Here is a 13,558-nt window from a genome sequence, read left to right as displayed (position 1 = left end):
TGAAGGTCAGGGCCCCGCCTCAGGGCGGGATACATGCTGGGCGTTGCCCCTCTAGGGGCTCGCCCAGTCCACTAGTCCACAAGACACCGAGCTCGAGGTACGAGAGCTAAGGGTGTCTTTTAAATGCTGTTACATGCCTTATTGTACACCAGAATCTACACTGCCAACATGGCTTGAGAAAAGAGAAGCTAACTATATCGCCAACATGGCGTGAGCAAAAGGAAACTAGCATTTTCAGTTACCCAGTCCACCGACTTGACGAGCAAACCAAGCTGGCAAGTCCACAAGTCCACAAGCGGCGAGAACGACTACTTTGTATTGGTGATAAGTTGGGGCAGGTGCATGATCGCTCGCCGGCGGGAAAGGTGGCAGGCATGGCGTTTGATCCTTATAGTGGCGAGGCTTTCCGCGCTTTCCCTTATTTTAAAACCCTTTCAAATTTCTATCTGCCTCACGTGGCTGCCCCACGTGATGTGTTGGTTACATCAATTTCCCTCTTTCTCCGGAACCGTCACTTCACCTTTCATAACCGTCCCATCGTGCGCAGTAACTCCCCTTTGCACGCGACCCACCTCCCCAAAACCATCATGACTTCCAACCTTCCACACGCGTCCAACACGCGTCACCCTTCCAGCTTCTCCCCTTCTCCTATAAAAACCCTTCTTCCCCACTGTCATCCCTTTCCGAGACCCCTCTTCACTTCCCTAATCGCTTACCAAACTCCTTCTGCCCACTTCCGCTCCGGAGCCGTCGCTTATCACCCTTTCCGCTACCCACTCTTCACATCCTACTCCGGTGAGTCCCACTGTCCTTATCTTTACATCGCACACATACTTATCTTTTCCTTTCTTTCACTTCACTGTCTTCTAAAAATGGCTTCAAACCCTACCTCCCCTAATCACTCTTCTTCCTCCTCCGAAAGCGACCCTGACTCCACCGCTGCCGGCGGCCTCCGTTTAGAGGTTCCGGAGATCCCAGCTCACCGCCTAAAAACCTACGCCACTCTGCCCCTTCCAGTCCAAGTAGCCCCCAAACACGAGGCTATAGATCAACCTTCCATCTTCCAAGACAGTGATCCCATTGTGCAATTCGTGAACTCCCTGGGTGGCTTGTCCAATGACGATGAGTTTAACGCCAAACTCAGGATCTGGGTTTGCAGTCCCGGGGATCGCCCCTGGCTCCACAAGCCAGACGGCGACGTAAAGAGATCCCATTTTTTCTTTGCGTACGAATACATGTTTAGCGAGCTTGGAATCAGGCTTCCTTTCTCGCCCTTTGTCCAAACCGTCCTCCGCGACATCAACGCGGCTCCCTGTCAACTCCACCCTAACGCCTGGGCTTTCATTCGATGTTTTGAAATCCTAAGCGCCGCTGTCGGCATCGCCCCATCCCCCACCAGTTTCTTCTACCTTTACGACGTCGACCCCAAGTCCATCAAAAACAAAGGATGGATTTCCTTGAAGGCCCGGGCCGGCCGGAAGTGTTTGCATCCTCACAAAAGTAACGCGAAGTCCTCCTTCGCACGAAAGTACTTCCGTGTGGCGGTTCATCCCGCCTACCCAGAGGCATTCACCCTCAGAGACGGGACCGCCCTCTTTCCTCTTTACTGGACGGAGAAGCCCAACGGGATCACCGATCCTTCAGAGGAATCCTTGTCCGCCAACGATAAAGCCTTTCTTAATCTCCTTGCCCCACTTCCCATCCTTGACTGCACAACAGTCCTTGAGGGCGCTGACCTCTCAAGAACTCCCAAATATTTAGGTTGCCCATAGCTCACTTTTATTATTGACATTTCCTTTCTCGACTCCTATGTTGTCACTGATCGTTTTTTTTTATTGTTACAGAAGATATGAATTTCACGAACGCCGAGCTCCTGAAGGCCCGCGAGAGGAGAATGGCTCGCTTTTCCCCAAAATTCAACACTGAGGGCGACGCGAAAAAACGGGGCGGTGCTGAGAACCAAGCCGAGAGCACCAAAGCTCCCAAGAGGAGAAGATTGGCCAAAACCTCCTCCGGCGCCGGCACATCCAACCCTGGCGTTCAGCCCACCACTGCTGCTGCGCCTAAAGGCAAAAATGTCGCTGAAGCCTCCGTCGCCGCAGCCACCGAGCCAACCGCCGTACCAGCTTCTACTCCTGCCTCCGCCGGTGCGACCGCTGCTGTTGCCGCTGAGTCTTCTGTTGGCGCCACAGCCGCCTCCGCCGGCGTTAACGCCACAAAAGCTGCTGCGTCTTCCGACACTCCTATTGGAGAGAAGGAAAAAGAAAATGAAACCCCAATGTCTCCCCCTCGCCAAGAGGCGCCTCTTAGCCCGCCCTCAACACGTGATGCGGGCTCCATGCCTTCCCCGCCTCATCAAGGGGAAAAATCCTGTCCTGGCGCTGCCACTACCTCTGAAGCGGCTCAAATTGAACAAGCCCCTGCTCCCGAGGTCGGTTCTTCAAGCTATTATAATATGCTCCCCAACGCCGTTGAACCCTCAGAATTCTTACTTGCTGGTCTCAACCGTGACGTCATAGAAAAAGAAGTTCTAAGTCGGGGCCTGAATGACACCAAGGAGGAGACTCTTGCTTGCCTCCTACGCGCTGGATGCATATTTGCTCACACGTTTGAGAAGTTCAATGCCGCCAACATTGAAGCTGAGCGGTTGAAGGCCGAAAGTGCTAAGCATCAAGAAGCCGCCGCTGCTTGGGAAAAGCGTTTCGACAAACTAGCGACGCAGGCAGGAAAAGACAAAGTCTATGCCGACAAGATGATTGGCACGGCGGGGATTAAAATCGGCGAGCTGGAGGATCAGCTGGCGCTGATGAAGGAAGAAGCAGATGAGCTTGATGCAAGCCTTCAAGCTTGCAAGAAGGAGAAAGAGCAAGCTGAGAAGGACTTGATTGCCCGAGGCGAGGCGCTGATTGCTAAGGAGTCAGAGCTTGCCGTTCTGTGCGCTGAGCTGGAGTTAGTGAAAAAAGCGTTGGCGGAGCAAGAGAAAAAGTCTGCGGAGTCCTTGGCCTTGGCGAAATCTGACATGGAGGCGGTGATGCAGGCTACATCCGAGGAGATCAAGAAAGCAACCGAAACCCACGCCGAGGCCCTCGCCACGAAAGATGCTGAGATTGCTTCCCAACTAACAAAGATCAAAAGTCTAGAGGACGAGCTGGCGACTGAGAAGGCCAAAGCCATTGAGGCGAGGGAACAAGCCGCTGACATCGCCCTTGACAACCGCGAGCGCGGTTTCTACCTCGCCAAAGATCAGGCCCAACATTTGTACCCGAACTTTGACTTTAGCGCCATGGGAGTAATGAAAGAGATAACCACCGCAGGACTGGTTGGTCCCGACGATCCTCCCCTGATTGACCAAAACCTCTGGACAGCGACTGAAGAAGAACAGGAGAAAGAAAACAATGAATAATGTAATTTTAACATTACTTTAGCTTTTACTGTCACCTTGTAGTATACTTTTCCGCCATTCGTCTATGTTTAAGCAACCCTTCGCCATAGCTTTTTATATCGCCGTTGGATATTTTGTAAATCATGTTGGAATGCTTCCGCCAAACATTTTTTAGTCGCCGCCGCATCGTCATCACCATCTTGCTTTAGCCTTATAAGAAATTAGTTTGACTTGCTCGCCACTATTTTGCGGTAGGTCGCTACCCTCATTTTTGGCGGTAGGTCGCAACCCTCTTGCGGTAGGTCGCGACCCTCTTGCGGTAGGTCGCCACCATTTTGCGGTAGGTCGCTACCCTCATTTTTGGCGGTAGGTCGCGACCCTTTAGCGGTAGGTCGCAACCCTCTTGCGGTAGGTCGCGACCCTCTTGCGGTAGGTCGCCACCCTTAGCGTGAGGTCGCCACCCTTTTGGCGACTTTTGTGTGTCTAAACTGAGTCTTACAGGTCGCCACCCATAGCGTTTGGTCGCCACCCTTTGGCATGAGGTCACCACCCTAGCGGTAGGTCGCCACCCTTGGTGTGATCGTCCCATTTCGGGACGCAAAGTGCTTTGGGTTCCAATGGCCAGTTGGATTACCAAAGCGGTGCTCAGTAGAATGGGCAATTTGTACCCCACACATCGCCAATGAATCCGGTTGTTACGTGGGCTTTTCCGGGGCTAATTTAGTTCATCGTGAAACTTGTTTCACTTTGTAACTAAATCGCGCCATCAGGAGCTTGTCCCACCCAATAACAAACCGCTTATGGAAGTCTTCCAAGTTTCACAAAACTTTAATGGTGTGCCCCAATTCACCCGCTCTTTCTCTTTGATCCGATTTGCTCCTCTCTATCTGAATCAAAACCAGTGAAGACAATATAACTTTTAATACCAACTTCAAAATAAGAAAATTAGGAAATACAACAACTGAGAAGGGAATCAAATGAAAGACGGAGGAAAAGTTTGAAGGAATTGGAAAAATTTGTTGGCCAGCGATCTTAACCATAGCAACGCTTTACTCGCCAAACTTCCATGGCCAAAATAAAACGTGCCCACCAGAATTCCGCCGCCGGAGTAAAACGTGCTTGCTAGATTCCAACGCCAACGACATTCTCTCGCCGTCGAACTCCATCGCCAACAACACTAGCTCGCCAAAGCAAACGTGCTCGCCAGAATTTGCTCACCTCCTAATCGAGATTTTCATCCGAAGCTTCGATTTCATAACATCTATGACCAACCAACGCACTCTTCTTGCCGTACAAGTTAAGGCAATTATTGTAACACTCCCTCGCCATCTTCTGGTCCACTTTCAGCTTTCCCACCTTTCCACTGCTTAGCGGATACTTGACCGCCAAGTGGGCTGTCGAAATTACAGCACAAAGGCGATTCAACGTATTTCGCCCAATGATGACATTGTAGGATGCTACCACCTGGAGAACCAGATACCTTACCTTCAAAACCCTAGCACACTCGTCTTCCCCAAATATTGTGTCTAGATCAATGTATCCCCGCACCATTACTTGCTCCCCCGCGAAACCTACCAAGGTTCCCGCGTATGGAGTTAGATCATTGTCAGTTAGTCCCAACTTGTCAAATGCATCACCATAGATAATATCAGCCGAACTACCCTGATCCAGGAGTACCCTTCTAATGTTGAAACTGTTCATCCTTAACTGCACCACAATCGGGTCGTCCTTATGAGGCTTTATCCCCTCAAAGTCCGCCATCGAGATTGTTATGTCAGGGTGTACGAATCCAAAAGCGACCTCATGAACGGAATTTACGGCACGAACATGGCGTTTACGCGCCGCGTGAGTGTCGCCACCGCCGCCAAATCCCCCGGCGATGGTGTTGATGGTCCCGACGGGCGGTCCTGAGTGTCGAGCGAACGTGTCATCAGCCCCTTTTGTGGCGATAGCCGCTGATTCTTGTTTTTTCTTGCCCTTAGTGTCCGCTCGCTCCTCTTCCCGCTTGTGCGCTTTGTTTTGATCGCCTCCATTGCGCCACTGGCCTTGACGATTTCCTTGATATCCCGCCCGAATCAATTTGTCAATCTCCCGCTGCAAAGTCCAACAGTCATCCGTATCATGCCCGGCGGACTGGTGGAACTCGCACCACTTCTTGGGATTGGCGTCCCGTGGCTGATACTTTGGGGCCTCCGGCTCATCCACTAGATTTGCGTCGCTTGCCCCTCGGAGCGTATCCGATACATCTGTGTTCATCACCATATCAGTTTCCTCCCGCTGGCGATGAGACTTAGATTGCCAAGGCCGACGTTGTTCATAATCATCGCGCCGTGGATACAACTGTTCCTTGGTCGGTTTGAATACCGACTTCCCCTTACCCGGCCTCTGCTGTTTGCCTTCCCCCTTATCTTCGCCGCTCCTATCTTTTTTCACGCGCTTGGGCGACGTGTCGCCCTTTTCCAACTTTGCGCGCTTTCTTTTGAAAGCGTCGTCCTCCTCGTCGAGAATATAAGTGCTGGCACGAGCACGCATCTCTCCCATCGAGCGCGCCGGCTTACGTGTCAATTTGCTGTTCAACCCTCCCGGCAGCAAACCGTTTTTAAATGCTAAAGCACAAGCTCGAGGCTCCTCGTCCTCTACCTTTACCGACGCCGCGCTATACCTTGCCATGTACTCTTTCAGTGACTCCCCTTCCTGCTGGCGAATATTGTATAGGTCATTGATTGTCACCGGCTGATTCTTATTTGCCGAGAATTGCACTAGAAACTTGGATGAGAAGTCTCTGAAATTTGAAATCGATCCACGCGGCAAAGTTGTGAACCACGCCATCGCCGTCGATTTGAACGTCGATGGAAACATCCTGCACTTCACCGCATCTGACGCCGCAATTATCACCATCTTCGTATTAAAATACAGAAGATGATCTTTCGGATCGGAATCTCCGCTGTAAGAATCCAGAACTAACGTTTTCATGTTATCCGGAATCACCACATTCTCAACATCTTCCGAGAACGGACGGAACTCAGCCACGGAGTCTGCTTCTCTGCTTCCATCATCTCGCTGCTCGCGACGGTAGAAATCTAACTGAGCCTGTAGATGCTCATTCCGCTGCTGGATGTTGCCAATACTGCGCATCAAATGGCGCCATTGCTCCTGTGTCACCGCCGGCTGTTGCTCCGGAGCAGGTGAATTCTCTGGTGAGCGCTCCAGAGATCCCACCTGTGAAGGCGATGGAGGAGGTGGTGGTGATGGAAGAGGAGAAGGCGACTGTACTCCTGTCGTTCGTACCGGAGAATCCAGGTCCACACGATGAGGCCGCCGAGGCGGCGAAATCCGCTGTCGCATTGGTGAATGATGCTGCCTCCTGCGTCGAGTCTCCATCCAAACCAGAAACGATGCAAACTCGATCGGAGAACCAACACTAGTCACAGAATCAAAATCAGAAAACCAGAGAATTGCCTAATCACAATCAGAGGTAACTTCATGCACAATCAATCCACGTGAATGGGAGTAGAAAGTTTTCGAGTCCCCACAGACGGCGCCAAATGTTCTGGGAATGAACATTGAGGGAAGGCATAGTACCAAAGGGTAGAGAGATTGTGCTAGGGAGAGAGAGTAAGAGAGAGAATGCTGAATTTCATGTGTTATTTTATCAAATGAGCCAAAAGTCCCTTACAATTGATAACTACCTCCTATTTATAGAGCTTGGGTACTACCTATTGGGCCAATTGGGCCTCCGAGATCAAGGCCCATCTGAAGGTCAGGGCCCCGCCTCAGGGCGGGATACATGCTGGGCGTTGCCCCTCTAGGGGCTCGCCCAGTCCACTAGTCCACAAGACACCGAGCTCGAGGTACGAGAGCTAAGGGTGTCTTTTAAATGCTGTTACATGCCTTATTGTACACCAGAATCTACACTGCCAACATGGCTTGAGAAAAGAGAAGCTAACTATATCGCCAACATGGCGTGAGCAAAAGGAAACTAGCATTTTCAGTTACCCAGTCCACCGACTTGACGAGCAAACCAAGCTGGCAAGTCCACAAGTCCACAAGCGGCGAGAACGACTACTTTGTATTGGTGATAAGTTGGGGCAGGTGCATGATCGCTCGCCGGCGGGAAAGGTGGCAGGCATGGCGTTTGATCCTTATAGTGGCGAGGCTTTCCGCGCTTTCCCTTATTTTAAAACCCTTTCAAATTTCTATCTGCCTCACGTGGCTGCCCCACGTGATGTGTTGGTTACATCAATTTCCCTCTTTCTCCGGAACCGTCACTTCACCTTTCATAACCGTCCCATCGTGCGCAGTAACTCCCCTTTGCACGCGACCCACCTCCCCAAAACCATCATGACTTCCAACCTTCCACACGCGTCCAACACGCGTCACCCTTCCAGCTTCTCCCCTTCTCCTATAAAAACCCTTCTTCCCCACTGTCATCCCTTTCCGAGACCCCTCTTCACTTCCCTAATCGCTTACCAAACTCCTTCTGCCCACTTCCGCTCCGGAGCCGTCGCTTATCACCCTTTCCGCTACCCACTCTTCACATCCTACTCCGGTGAGTCCCACTGTCCTTATCTTTACATCGCACACATACTTATCTTTTCCTTTCTTTCACTTCACTGTCTTCTAAAAATGGCTTCAAACCCTACCTCCCCTAATCACTCTTCTTCCTCCTCCGAAAGCGACCCTGACTCCACCGCTGCCGGCGGCCTCCGTTTAGAGGTTCCGGAGATCCCAGCTCACCGCCTAAAAACCTACGCCACTCTGCCCCTTCCAGTCCAAGTAGCCCCCAAACACGAGGCTATAGATCAACCTTCCATCTTCCAAGACAGTGATCCCATTGTGCAATTCGTGAACTCCCTGGGTGGCTTGTCCAATGACGATGAGTTTAACGCCAAACTCAGGATCTGGGTTTGCAGTCCCGGGGATCGCCCCTGGCTCCACAAGCCAGACGGCGACGTAAAGAGATCCCATTTTTTCTTTGCGTACGAATACATGTTTAGCGAGCTTGGAATCAGGCTTCCTTTCTCGCCCTTTGTCCAAACCGTCCTCCGCGACATCAACGCGGCTCCCTGTCAACTCCACCCTAACGCCTGGGCTTTCATTCGATGTTTTGAAATCCTAAGCGCCGCTGTCGGCATCGCCCCATCCCCCACCAGTTTCTTCTACCTTTACGACGTCGACCCCAAGTCCATCAAAAACAAAGGATGGATTTCCTTGAAGGCCCGGGCCGGCCGGAAGTGTTTGCATCCTCACAAAAGTAACGCGAAGTCCTCCTTCGCACGAAAGTACTTCCGTGTGGCGGTTCATCCCGCCTACCCAGAGGCATTCACCCTCAGAGACGGGACCGCCCTCTTTCCTCTTTACTGGACGGAGAAGCCCAACGGGATCACCGATCCTTCAGAGGAATCCTTGTCCGCCAACGATAAAGCCTTTCTTAATCTCCTTGCCCCACTTCCCATCCTTGACTGCACAACAGTCCTTGAGGGCGCTGACCTCTCAAGAACTCCCAAATATTTAGGTTGCCCATAGCTCACTTTTATTATTGACATTTCCTTTCTCGACTCCTATGTTGTCACTGATCGTTTTTTTTTATTGTTACAGAAGATATGAATTTCACGAACGCCGAGCTCCTGAAGGCCCGCGAGAGGAGAATGGCTCGCTTTTCCCCAAAATTCAACACTGAGGGCGACGCGAAAAAACGGGGCGGTGCTGAGAACCAAGCCGAGAGCACCAAAGCTCCCAAGAGGAGAAGATTGGCCAAAACCTCCTCCGGCGCCGGCACATCCAACCCTGGCGTTCAGCCCACCACTGCTGCTGCGCCTAAAGGCAAAAATGTCGCTGAAGCCTCCGTCGCCGCAGCCACCGAGCCAACCGCCGTACCAGCTTCTACTCCTGCCTCCGCCGGTGCGACCGCTGCTGTTGCCGCTGAGTCTTCTGTTGGCGCCACAGCCGCCTCCGCCGGCGTTAACGCCACAAAAGCTGCTGCGTCTTCCGACACTCCTATTGGAGAGAAGGAAAAAGAAAATGAAACCCCAATGTCTCCCCCTCGCCAAGAGGCGCCTCTTAGCCCGCCCTCAACACGTGATGCGGGCTCCATGCCTTCCCCGCCTCATCAAGGGGAAAAATCCTGTCCTGGCGCTGCCACTACCTCTGAAGCGGCTCAAATTGAACAAGCCCCTGCTCCCGAGGTCGGTTCTTCAAGCTATTATAATATGCTCCCCAACGCCGTTGAACCCTCAGAATTCTTACTTGCTGGTCTCAACCGTGACGTCATAGAAAAAGAAGTTCTAAGTCGGGGCCTGAATGACACCAAGGAGGAGACTCTTGCTTGCCTCCTACGCGCTGGATGCATATTTGCTCACACGTTTGAGAAGTTCAATGCCGCCAACATTGAAGCTGAGCGGTTGAAGGCCGAAAGTGCTAAGCATCAAGAAGCCGCCGCTGCTTGGGAAAAGCGTTTCGACAAACTAGCGACGCAGGCAGGAAAAGACAAAGTCTATGCCGACAAGATGATTGGCACGGCGGGGATTAAAATCGGCGAGCTGGAGGATCAGCTGGCGCTGATGAAGGAAGAAGCAGATGAGCTTGATGCAAGCCTTCAAGCTTGCAAGAAGGAGAAAGAGCAAGCTGAGAAGGACTTGATTGCCCGAGGCGAGGCGCTGATTGCTAAGGAGTCAGAGCTTGCCGTTCTGTGCGCTGAGCTGGAGTTAGTGAAAAAAGCGTTGGCGGAGCAAGAGAAAAAGTCTGCGGAGTCCTTGGCCTTGGCGAAATCTGACATGGAGGCGGTGATGCAGGCTACATCCGAGGAGATCAAGAAAGCAACCGAAACCCACGCCGAGGCCCTCGCCACGAAAGATGCTGAGATTGCTTCCCAACTAACAAAGATCAAAAGTCTAGAGGACGAGCTGGCGACTGAGAAGGCCAAAGCCATTGAGGCGAGGGAACAAGCCGCTGACATCGCCCTTGACAACCGCGAGCGCGGTTTCTACCTCGCCAAAGATCAGGCCCAACATTTGTACCCGAACTTTGACTTTAGCGCCATGGGAGTAATGAAAGAGATAACCACCGCAGGACTGGTTGGTCCCGACGATCCTCCCCTGATTGACCAAAACCTCTGGACAGCGACTGAAGAAGAACAGGAGAAAGAAAACAATGAATAATGTAATTTTAACATTACTTTAGCTTTTACTGTCACCTTGTAGTATACTTTTCCGCCATTCGTCTATGTTTAAGCAACCCTTCGCCATAGCTTTTTATATCGCCGTTGGATATTTTGTAAATCATGTTGGAATGCTTCCGCCAAACATTTTTTAGTCGCCGCCGCATCGTCATCACCATCTTGCTTTAGCCTTATAAGAAATTAGTTTGACTTGCTCGCCACTATTTTGCGGTAGGTCGCTACCCTCATTTTTGGCGGTAGGTCGCAACCCTCTTGCGGTAGGTCGCGACCCTCTTGCGGTAGGTCGCCACCATTTTGCGGTAGGTCGCTACCCTCATTTTTGGCGGTAGGTCGCGACCCTTTAGCGGTAGGTCGCAACCCTCTTGCGGTAGGTCGCGACCCTCTTGCGGTAGGTCGCCACCCTTAGCGTGAGGTCGCCACCCTTTTGGCGACTTTTGTGTGTCTAAACTGAGTCTTACAGGTCGCCACCCATAGCGTTTGGTCGCCACCCTTTGGCATGAGGTCACCACCCTAGCGGTAGGTCGCCACCCTTGGTGTGATCGTCCCATTTCGGGACGCAAAGTGCTTTGGGTTCCAATGGCCAGTTGGATTACCAAAGCGGTGCTCAGTAGAATGGGCAATTTGTACCCCACACATCGCCAATGAATCCGGTTGTTACGTGGGCTTTTCCGGGGCTAATTTAGTTCATCGTGAAACTTGTTTCACTTTGTAACTAAATCGCGCCATCAGGAGCTTGTCCCACCCAATAACAAACCGCTTATGGAAGTCTTCCAAGTTTCACAAAACTTTAATGGTGTGCCCCAATTCACCCGCTCTTTCTCTTTGATCCGATTTGCTCCTCTCTATCTGAATCAAAACCAGTGAAGACAATATAACTTTTAATACCAACTTCAAAATAAGAAAATTAGGAAATACAACAACTGAGAAGGGAATCAAATGAAAGACGGAGGAAAAGTTTGAAGGAATTGGAAAAATTTGTTGGCCAGCGATCTTAACCATAGCAACGCTTTACTCGCCAAACTTCCATGGCCAAAATAAAACGTGCCCACCAGAATTCCGCCGCCGGAGTAAAACGTGCTTGCTAGATTCCAACGCCAACGACATTCTCTCGCCGTCGAACTCCATCGCCAACAACACTAGCTCGCCAAAGCAAACGTGCTCGCCAGAATTTGCTCACCTCCTAATCGAGATTTTCATCCGAAGCTTCGATTTCATAACATCTATGACCAACCAACGCACTCTTCTTGCCGTACAAGTTAAGGCAATTATTGTAACACTCCCTCGCCATCTTCTGGTCCACTTTCAGCTTTCCCACCTTTCCACTGCTTAGCGGATACTTGACCGCCAAGTGGGCTGTCGAAATTACAGCACAAAGGCGATTCAACGTATTTCGCCCAATGATGACATTGTAGGATGCTACCACCTGGAGAACCAGATACCTTACCTTCAAAACCCTAGCACACTCGTCTTCCCCAAATATTGTGTCTAGATCAATGTATCCCCGCACCATTACTTGCTCCCCCGCGAAACCTACCAAGGTTCCCGCGTATGGAGTTAGATCATTGTCAGTTAGTCCCAACTTGTCAAATGCATCACCATAGATAATATCAGCCGAACTACCCTGATCCAGGAGTACCCTTCTAATGTTGAAACTGTTCATCCTTAACTGCACCACAATCGGGTCGTCCTTATGAGGCTTTATCCCCTCAAAGTCCGCCATCGAGATTGTTATGTCAGGGTGTACGAATCCAAAAGCGACCTCATGAACGGAATTTACGGCACGAACATGGCGTTTACGCGCCGCGTGAGTGTCGCCACCGCCGCCAAATCCCCCGGCGATGGTGTTGATGGTCCCGACGGGCGGTCCTGAGTGTCGAGCGAACGTGTCATCAGCCCCTTTTGTGGCGATAGCCGCTGATTCTTGTTTTTTCTTGCCCTTAGTGTCCGCTCGCTCCTCTTCCCGCTTGTGCGCTTTGTTTTGATCGCCTCCATTGCGCCACTGGCCTTGACGATTTCCTTGATATCCCGCCCGAATCAATTTGTCAATCTCCCGCTGCAAAGTCCAACAGTCATCCGTATCATGCCCGGCGGACTGGTGGAACTCGCACCACTTCTTGGGATTGGCGTCCCGTGGCTGATACTTTGGGGCCTCCGGCTCATCCACTAGATTTGCGTCGCTTGCCCCTCGGAGCGTATCCGATACATCTGTGTTCATCACCATATCAGTTTCCTCCCGCTGGCGATGAGACTTAGATTGCCAAGGCCGACGTTGTTCATAATCATCGCGCCGTGGATACAACTGTTCCTTGGTCGGTTTGAATACCGACTTCCCCTTACCCGGCCTCTGCTGTTTGCCTTCCCCCTTATCTTCGCCGCTCCTATCTTTTTTCACGCGCTTGGGCGACGTGTCGCCCTTTTCCAACTTCGCGCGCTTTCTTTTGAAAGCGTCGTCCTCCTCGTCGAGAATATAAGTGCTGGCACGAGCACGCATCTCTCCCATCGAGCGCGCCGGCTTACGTGTCAATTTGCTGTTCAACCCTCCCGGCAGCAAACCGTTTTTAAATGCTAAAGCACAAGCTCGAGGCTCCTCGTCCTCTACCTTTACCGACGCCGCGCTATACCTTGCCATGTACTCTTTCAGTGACTCCCCTTCCTGCTGGCGAATATTGTATAGGTCATTGATTGTCACCGGCTGATTCTTATTTGCCGAGAATTGCACTAGAAACTTGGATGAGAAGTCTCTGAAATTTGAAATCGATCCACGCGGCAAAGTTGTGAACCACGCCATCGCCGTCGATTTGAACGTCGATGGAAACATCCTGCACTTCACCGCATCTGACGCCGCAATTATCACCATCTTCGTATTAAAATACAGAAGATGATCTTTCGGATCGGAATCTCCGCTGTAAGAATCCAGAACTAACGTTTTCATGTTATCCGGAATCACCACATTCTCAACATCTTCCGAGAACGGACGGAACTCAGCCACGGAGTCTGCT

Source organism: Lotus japonicus, chromosome 2 (assembly GCF_012489685.1).
Source record: "Lotus japonicus ecotype B-129 chromosome 2, LjGifu_v1.2".
Classification (NCBI taxonomy): Eukaryota; Viridiplantae; Streptophyta; class Magnoliopsida; order Fabales; family Fabaceae; genus Lotus; species Lotus japonicus.
This window is presented reverse-complemented; position numbering follows the sequence as displayed.